Source organism: Bubalus bubalis, chromosome 16 (genome assembly GCF_019923935.1).
Source record: "Bubalus bubalis isolate 160015118507 breed Murrah chromosome 16, NDDB_SH_1, whole genome shotgun sequence".
NCBI classification, from domain to species: domain Eukaryota; kingdom Metazoa; phylum Chordata; class Mammalia; order Artiodactyla; family Bovidae; genus Bubalus; species Bubalus bubalis.
The window spans coordinates 36,279,333-36,286,856 of record NC_059172.1 but is presented as its reverse complement, the minus strand read 5'-3'; the positions used below and the strand labels follow the sequence as shown (position 1 = coordinate 36,286,856).

Here is a 7,524-nt window from a genome sequence, read left to right as displayed (position 1 = left end):
AGCAGCTAACACACACACAAATTCAGATATCCTGGCAGATGGAGATTTAGTTCTTAACTCTAATCCTTTGAGTTTCCCTGCTGCTTCAGTCGGTAAAGAATTTGCCTGCAATGCAGGAGACCCAGGTTTGATCCCTGGGTAGCAAGGATCCCCTGGAGAGGGAAATGATAACCCACTCTAGTATTCTTGCCTGGAGAATTCCATGGACACAGGAGCCTGGCAGGCTACAGTCCATATGATTATGAAGAGTTGGACATGACTGAGCGACTAACAACATCTTTTGTACTCATTTCAAAGACATAGTTTGGTTGCAATCTCTAGTCTCCAACAGGCTCCTGCAACTCTTGCCAACTGTTCCATGGCCCGGGTTCTACAGTGCATGAAGTAAGCAGCACCTAGCAGCCGGCAGCTTCCTCAGGAACCCATGAGCAGCTTTTCCTGGCACCCTCTAGAAGATGGATATCTGGCAGGTTCCACTGGATCAGCATCACAGGAACATTTAGTGATCCAAGTCTGTGCCTTCTCTAATGAGGTCTGAATTTCAGATCAGAAAAGGGAGGCTCCCCTCTTAGGTACTCTATCTCAGTCCTTCCTAGGGGTAGTGGCAGTCTTATATCTGCTGTTTCTACATCCTTTAGAATTCTCTTCCTTTCTTACTAGCTTGTCCCTCATTAGTTCAATCCCCAGTTAAAGTGAATAATTATTTAAATTAAACTTTCTCTGTCAAACACTGTGTGGTTTTTCACTTACGATCAGGCTCAGAAAGATACATAGACAAAGCTGCACTGTGAGGAGATAGAATTTGATATGTGTGTGCATCCTTAATGGCTATTTTGGAATATTTACAAAATGGTGTTAAATTATATTAGTAGTTGAATTCAAGTTACTGCCACTTGATATTTGCAATGAATTAAATCCTTCAAATTTGCAAATTTGTCCAGTTTAAGTATCACCTCACTCTGTATTTATTCAAGTGACTGTGGTTAGAACAGCATGATATTCTCTTTCCAAATTGATTTCTAGAGTATTTAAGTTTTTATAATGATTTGGTCAGTATAGTTTTTTGCTTATTGTCTGTATTGTTAACTCATATTTATTATGTTATTGCATTGCTTGATCAAAAATTGAAAAATACAAAAAAAATGAATCACTTTTAGAATTAGGCTGCTTTTCAGGATTTAAATACACATTTGCCTGGAAACTCACGGATAATTTTCATCAACAGTTCAGTTCAGTCACTCAGTCATGTCTGACCCTGGACTGCAGCATGCCAGGCTTCCCTGGCTCAAACTCATATCCATCGAGCTGGTGATGCCATCCAACCATCTCATCCTCTGTCATCCCCTTCTCCTCCTGCCTTCAATCTTTCCCAGCATAAGGGTCTTTTCCAATGAGTCAGTTCTTTGCATCAGGCGGCCAAAGTATTGGAGTTTCAGCTTTAGCATCAGTCCTTTCAATGAATATTCAGGACTGATTTCCATTAGGGTTGACTGGTTTGATCTCCTTGCAGTCCAGGGGACTCTCAAGAATCTTCTCCAACACCACAGTTCAAAAGCATCAATTCTTTGGCGCTCAGCTTTCTTTATAGTTCAACTCTCACATCCATACATGATTCCTGGAAAAACCATTGCTTTGACTAGATGGACCTTTGTCGGCAAAGTAATGTCTCTGCTTTTTAATATGCTGTCTAGTTTGGTCATAGCTCTTCTTTTTATTTTTTTTTGGATTTTTTTTTAATATAAATTTATTTATTTTAATTGGATGCTAATTACTTTACAATATTGTATTGCTTTTGCCATACATCAACATGAATCCACCATGGCATCTTTTAATTTCATGGCTGCAGTCACCATCTTCAGTGCTTTTGGAGCCAAAAAAGATAAAGTCTGTCACTGTTTCCACTGTTTCCCCATCTATTTGCCATGAAGTGATGGGACCGGATGCTATGATCTTAGTTTTCTGAATGTTGAGTTTTAAGAAAACTTCTAAGCAAAGAGTGTGATTTTTGTCATATATAGCACAAAGAATTGCAACATTGAAAAGATTTATAAAACCCAGTAATAGCTTCCTTAAGCTGATTTGGGATAGATAGTTATACTGAAGGATTTGATTATTATTAAAATGGATATAAGGATATGCATTTGGTATTTCTTCATTAATGGTTTGCTATGTAACTGAATAATCTTTTATAAACATCAGTTAAAGACAAGGACTGAGAATTATGTCATGGAAAATGATGGAGTAAGGAACTCAGAGAATCAAGCTACTCTACTCAAACAACTATGAACTTTCAAAAACTGACAGAATAAACATTTTTTAGAATGTCAAGATCTAATCCAAATATGACAACCACCAGGGATCTGCTTAATGAGGAGGGGAGAAAAGCAGCTGAATTTTGGAAGAAAGTTTTATGGCATTTTTGGTCATTCACTTACCATCTTCCATTTCACAGTCCAGCAGTAGCTGTGGGAATGGGGCCCAAATTTCTGGTGCACCTTGCAAGTGCCAGGAGATAATATGAATGCTTCTAAAAACACTGTAAGTGTGCATTTTGACCTATCTGTTGGTTCACTGAAAAATTAGCACAGAGCATCACTTTTGTTCCCAGCCACTTAGATTACAGTAGCTTTGTGGGAGGAAGGGGGGTTTGTCAAAAAGATTTAAAGACAAACACTGCCTTATGTCCACCTAGAGTAAAGGACAGGAGTTAAGACAAACAGCAGACAGTTCTAACACCCCACAAGGATATGAAGGAAAATGTTTCTTGGGGTTATATGGGCAGGCTCACAAGGACCACTGTATATATCACGGAATGTGGTAGGTAACACATGTTCAGGACTGGATACTCACTCTGTGTGGCTGGACTTAGACTATCAAAGCTGAATTAAAATATAACAAGAATAAAATTTCAGACCAATATCCTTAATTAATATAGATGCAAAATTTCTCAGCAAAATACTAGCTAACTGAATCCAGTAGCATAATAAAAGATACACCATGACTAAGTTGGGATATATTTCAGGAATGCAAGTGTGGCTCAACAACAACAAACATCAGTATGAAACACCACATTAATGGAACAAAAGAAGCAAGCAAACAAACAGAGAAAAACTACACAAAAAACCAAAAACACATGGCCATCTTAGCTTGTGCAGAAAAACATTTAACAAAGTCTGACACCCTCTCACGATAAAAGTGCTCAGAAAGCTAGAAGTAGAGGAAAAATTCTATGGCTAACTTTATGCACAATGGTAAACCACTGAAAAATTTTCCCCTAAGATAAGGATACATGAAAAGGTATTCACCATCACTGATCATTAGTGAAATGCAAATCAAAACCACAATTATCATTATCTCACATCTGTTAGGAGAGCTATTATCAAAAAGTCTAAAGATTACAAGTGTGGGTGAGGATGTGGAGAAAAGGGAACCCTTGTGCGCTGTTGGTGAGAATGTAAGTTGGTATTGCCATTATGAAAAAAAGTATGGTGGTATTTTTAAAAAAATTAAAAATAGAGCTACCATATAATTCAGCAGTCCTTCTTCTGGGTACATATCTCAAGGAAATAATATCTGTATCTCATGGAACTATCTGTACTCCCATGTTTATTGTGTCATTATTCATAGTAACCAGGATATGGAAGTAACCGAAGTGTCTATTGAAAGATAAATGTGTATATAAAAATATGATACATAACTATGTATTATGCCTTAAAAAAAGAAGGAAATCCTGCCATTTGTTACAACATAAATGTAGCTGGAGTACTTTACTCTAAGTGAAATAAGCCAAATACAGAAAGACAAATATGATCTCATTTATATATTGAATGTTTAAAAAAAAATCAAACCCATAGACTCATAGTAACAGAGAAAAGAATGATGGTTACCAGAGGCTGTACCAAAGGGAAAAAGAGAGCTTTTGATCAAAGGGTATAAACTTGCAGTTGTAAGACGAATACATTTGAGAAACCTAATGCACAACATGGTGAACTATAGTCAATAATAATGTGTTGTACACTTGATTGTTAATAAGGTAGCTCTTCAGTGTTCTCCCCTCACACACACAAAGTAACTGTATGAGAAGATGGATATGTTACTTTTCTTGTGGTAATATTTTCAGTGTGTGTGTGTATGTGTATGATTTTTAAATTTCATGTGTTTGTGTATTTAACATCTATTCTATATATACAATTTTTTTCAAAAATAATTAAGAAAAATTCTAAACATTCAGTTGTTTTACAGATATAATATTTCATATCTTTACAGATACTCAGGTTTTGTATGTTTTGCTTTACAATTTTTGTAATTTATATCTTTCAAGAATTGGGCTTATTTTGTTTACATAGTCAAATTCATTGGTAGTAATTTATTTTCAATATTTCATTATTAATATTTTAATGTATATAGCATGTAGAAATAAGACTTTGTTCTTTCCTTGTGTTGGTGATTTATATTTTCTCTCTCTGGCTTTTTTCCTGTAATTTGCTTCATGTTTTATTAATTCATTTTCTATCATAATCATTTCCATCTTTCAACTTATTTATGTTTAATTTGTTCTTGTTTTTCTCACTTTTCAATAATAATATAATGCATATTCATTTCAGAATATACAAAATAGACCTTAAACTGGGCCATAATTCAAGTCTTAACACATTTCAAATGTTTAATACTGTGAAAAGCATATTCTCTGAATGCAATATAGCTAAATTAAGACTTAAGCATATTATTCAAGGTTTTAAATATTTGGAAATCATGCAGCTCATATCTTCACATGCTAACAAGATTATGCTCAAAATTCTTCAAGCTAGATTTCAGCAGTGAACCAAGAACTTCTGGATGTAAAAACTGGACTTATAAAAGGCAGAGGAACCAGATATCAAATTGCCAGCATCCATCATTTCATACAAAAATCAAGGCAATTCAGAAAAAAAAAAAAAAGAGAGAGAGAAAAATCTACTTCTGCTTCATTGACTACATTAAAGACTTTAAGACTTTGTGTGGATGACAACAAACTGAAAAATTCTTAAAGAGATGGGAATACCAGACCACCTTACCTGTCTCCCGAGAAACCTGTATGCAGGACAAGAGGCAACAGTTAGAACCTTGTATGGAACAACAGGCTGGTTCAAAATCGGGAAAGGAGTATGTCAAGGCTGTATATTGTCACTGTATATTATATATTGTACATCATGAGAAATGCCAGGCTGGCTGACTCACAAAACAAAATCAAGATTGCCAGGAGAACTATCAGTAACCTCAGATATGCAGATGATGCCACTTAAATGGCAGAAAGAGAAGAGGAACTAAAAGCATCTCGAAGGTGAAAGAGGAGAGTGAAAAAATTGGCTTAAAACTCAACATGCCAAAAACTAAAATCATGGTATCCAATCCCATCACTTCATGGCAAATTGTTGGAGAAAAAGTGGAAACAGTGGAAGATTTTATTTTTTTGGACTCCAAAATCACTGTGAATGGTCACAAAATTAAAAGATGCTTGCTCCTTGGAAGAAAAGCTATAACAAACCTAGACAGCTATCAAAAAGTTGAGATATCACTTTGTGGCAAAGTTCCAAATAGTCTAAGCTATTGTTTTTCTTGTATTCACGTACAAATGTGAGAGTTGGACCATAAAGAAGGCTGAGAACTAAAGAATTGATGCTTTCCAGCTGTGGTGCTGGAGAAGATGCTTGAGAGTCCCTTGAACACCAGGGAGATCAAACCAGTCAATCCTAAAGGAAATCAGCTCTGAATATTCATTGAAGGACTGGTGCCAAAGTTGAAGCTCCAGTACTTTGGCCACCTGGTTTGAAGAGCTGACTCATTGGAAAAGACCCTGATGCTGGGAAAGATTGAAGGCAGGAGAAGAAGGAGATGACAGAGGATGAAATGGTTGGATGATATTCCAGTACCAAAAGTTCGAAAACTAAAATCAAAGAATGATCTCTTATGAAGAACTAAATTAACTACGAATTAGAAATAAGGAAAGGAAAAGTAAAGATTATATTAGAGGAGAAATATATTAGAGATAGAGAGATAATATCAGTGTTAACCTGAACACTTTTTATGTCAACTTAGCTGTCTTGGAAATAAATGCTTTGAAGTTAGAGCATGATGATATAAAACCCCAACAGTTAACAAGAAGAGTCTGAACTCTTTCCCTTTGTAGGAAATAAAAATATTCTCTACATATCCAGAGGCATTTGATAGATCACTGCTGGGATCCATGATTCAGAAGCAAAACCTGTGCCACACGCTTACGAATTACCTTATTTTTTACCCCATAGACAACAGGGTTCAGTGCAGGTGGTACAAGAAGGTAGATGGTAGACAGAAGAATATGAGTAGAAGGTACAACACGTCCAAAACGATGGCTGAAGAAGGAGAAGAAGGCAATAATATAAAACTCAAGGAAAACAAAAATGTGAGCTGTGCATGTGTTGAATGCTTTGAGCCGTGCCTCCTTTTGATGTAGACGTAAAACAGCCTGGAAAATAAGGGTATAGGAAATGAGGATGAAAATCATATCAAATCCCAGAATTGTAAAACCTACGAAAAGACCACATGTATTATTGACACAGATGTCTTCTGCAGCCAGCTTAACTACAGCCATGTGCTCACAGTAGGAGTGGGCAATTACAGTGGAATGGAAACAGTGCAATCTTTTGATTAGAATGGGTAAGAGACCCACCAACACTGTAGCTCGAATTGCCACTATCACCATCATGCGACCCAGAATTGAAGGTGTGAGAATGGATGTGTGCCTCAGAGGATCACAGATGGCAATATAGCAGTCCAATGCCATGGCCAACAGAATACCAGACTCCATGCACTGCAAGGCATGAATGAAGAACAGCTGGGCTCAGCAAGTGTCAAAGGCCATGGAGTAAGACCTGAACCAGAAGAGAGCCAACATCTTGGAAGCAATGGCTGCACAGAGTCCTATGTCAGTGGCTGCCAACACTGCCAGGAAGATGTACATGGGCTGGTGTAGGCTGCGTTCCATAGGGATTATGATCAGTAAAATGATGTTTCCCAAAAGAGCCACCAGGCACACAGCAAAAAAAAAGGAAACCCAATCCAAAACTGCATATGCTGTAGTCCAGGAATTCCAATCAAGATTACAGTTCTGGGGTTCAAATATGACATGTTAATGGTATTCTGTTTTCTCACCACTGATTATGATAAGTGCAGAAGAAAACTTGGATAGGAAGTCAGAATTGTTCAGGCTTCACTTTCATTCAATCTTTATCATTCAACCATACCGAGCATTCGTTCAGTGCTTTGGATAGCAGTTTGGACAATTTTTTGAGGTTCTATAATACATACACATGACAGAAGCAAGAAATCATACAGCAGCTTTATCAGAACTGGAAAATGCAAGTTTTGGTATTCTTGATATAGCTCTTAGCTCTTGTGGAAATGAAAATTATGAAATGGAGATCACCAATCTTTGGCATCTTTCTTGAGTTCTCATCTTGTTTGCCTGAAAAGTCAGCATTCAGAGTTCCTTCTTTATCTTCTTCC

General features: G+C 36.7%; 1 pseudogene; it reads right to left on the bottom strand.

The window, feature by feature from the left end:
• Nucleotides 1-6,208: 6,208 nt before the first annotated feature.
• On the bottom strand, nucleotides 6,209-7,118 carry LOC123329646 (annotated as a pseudogene).
• Between the last annotated feature and the right edge of the window lie 406 nt (nucleotides 7,119-7,524).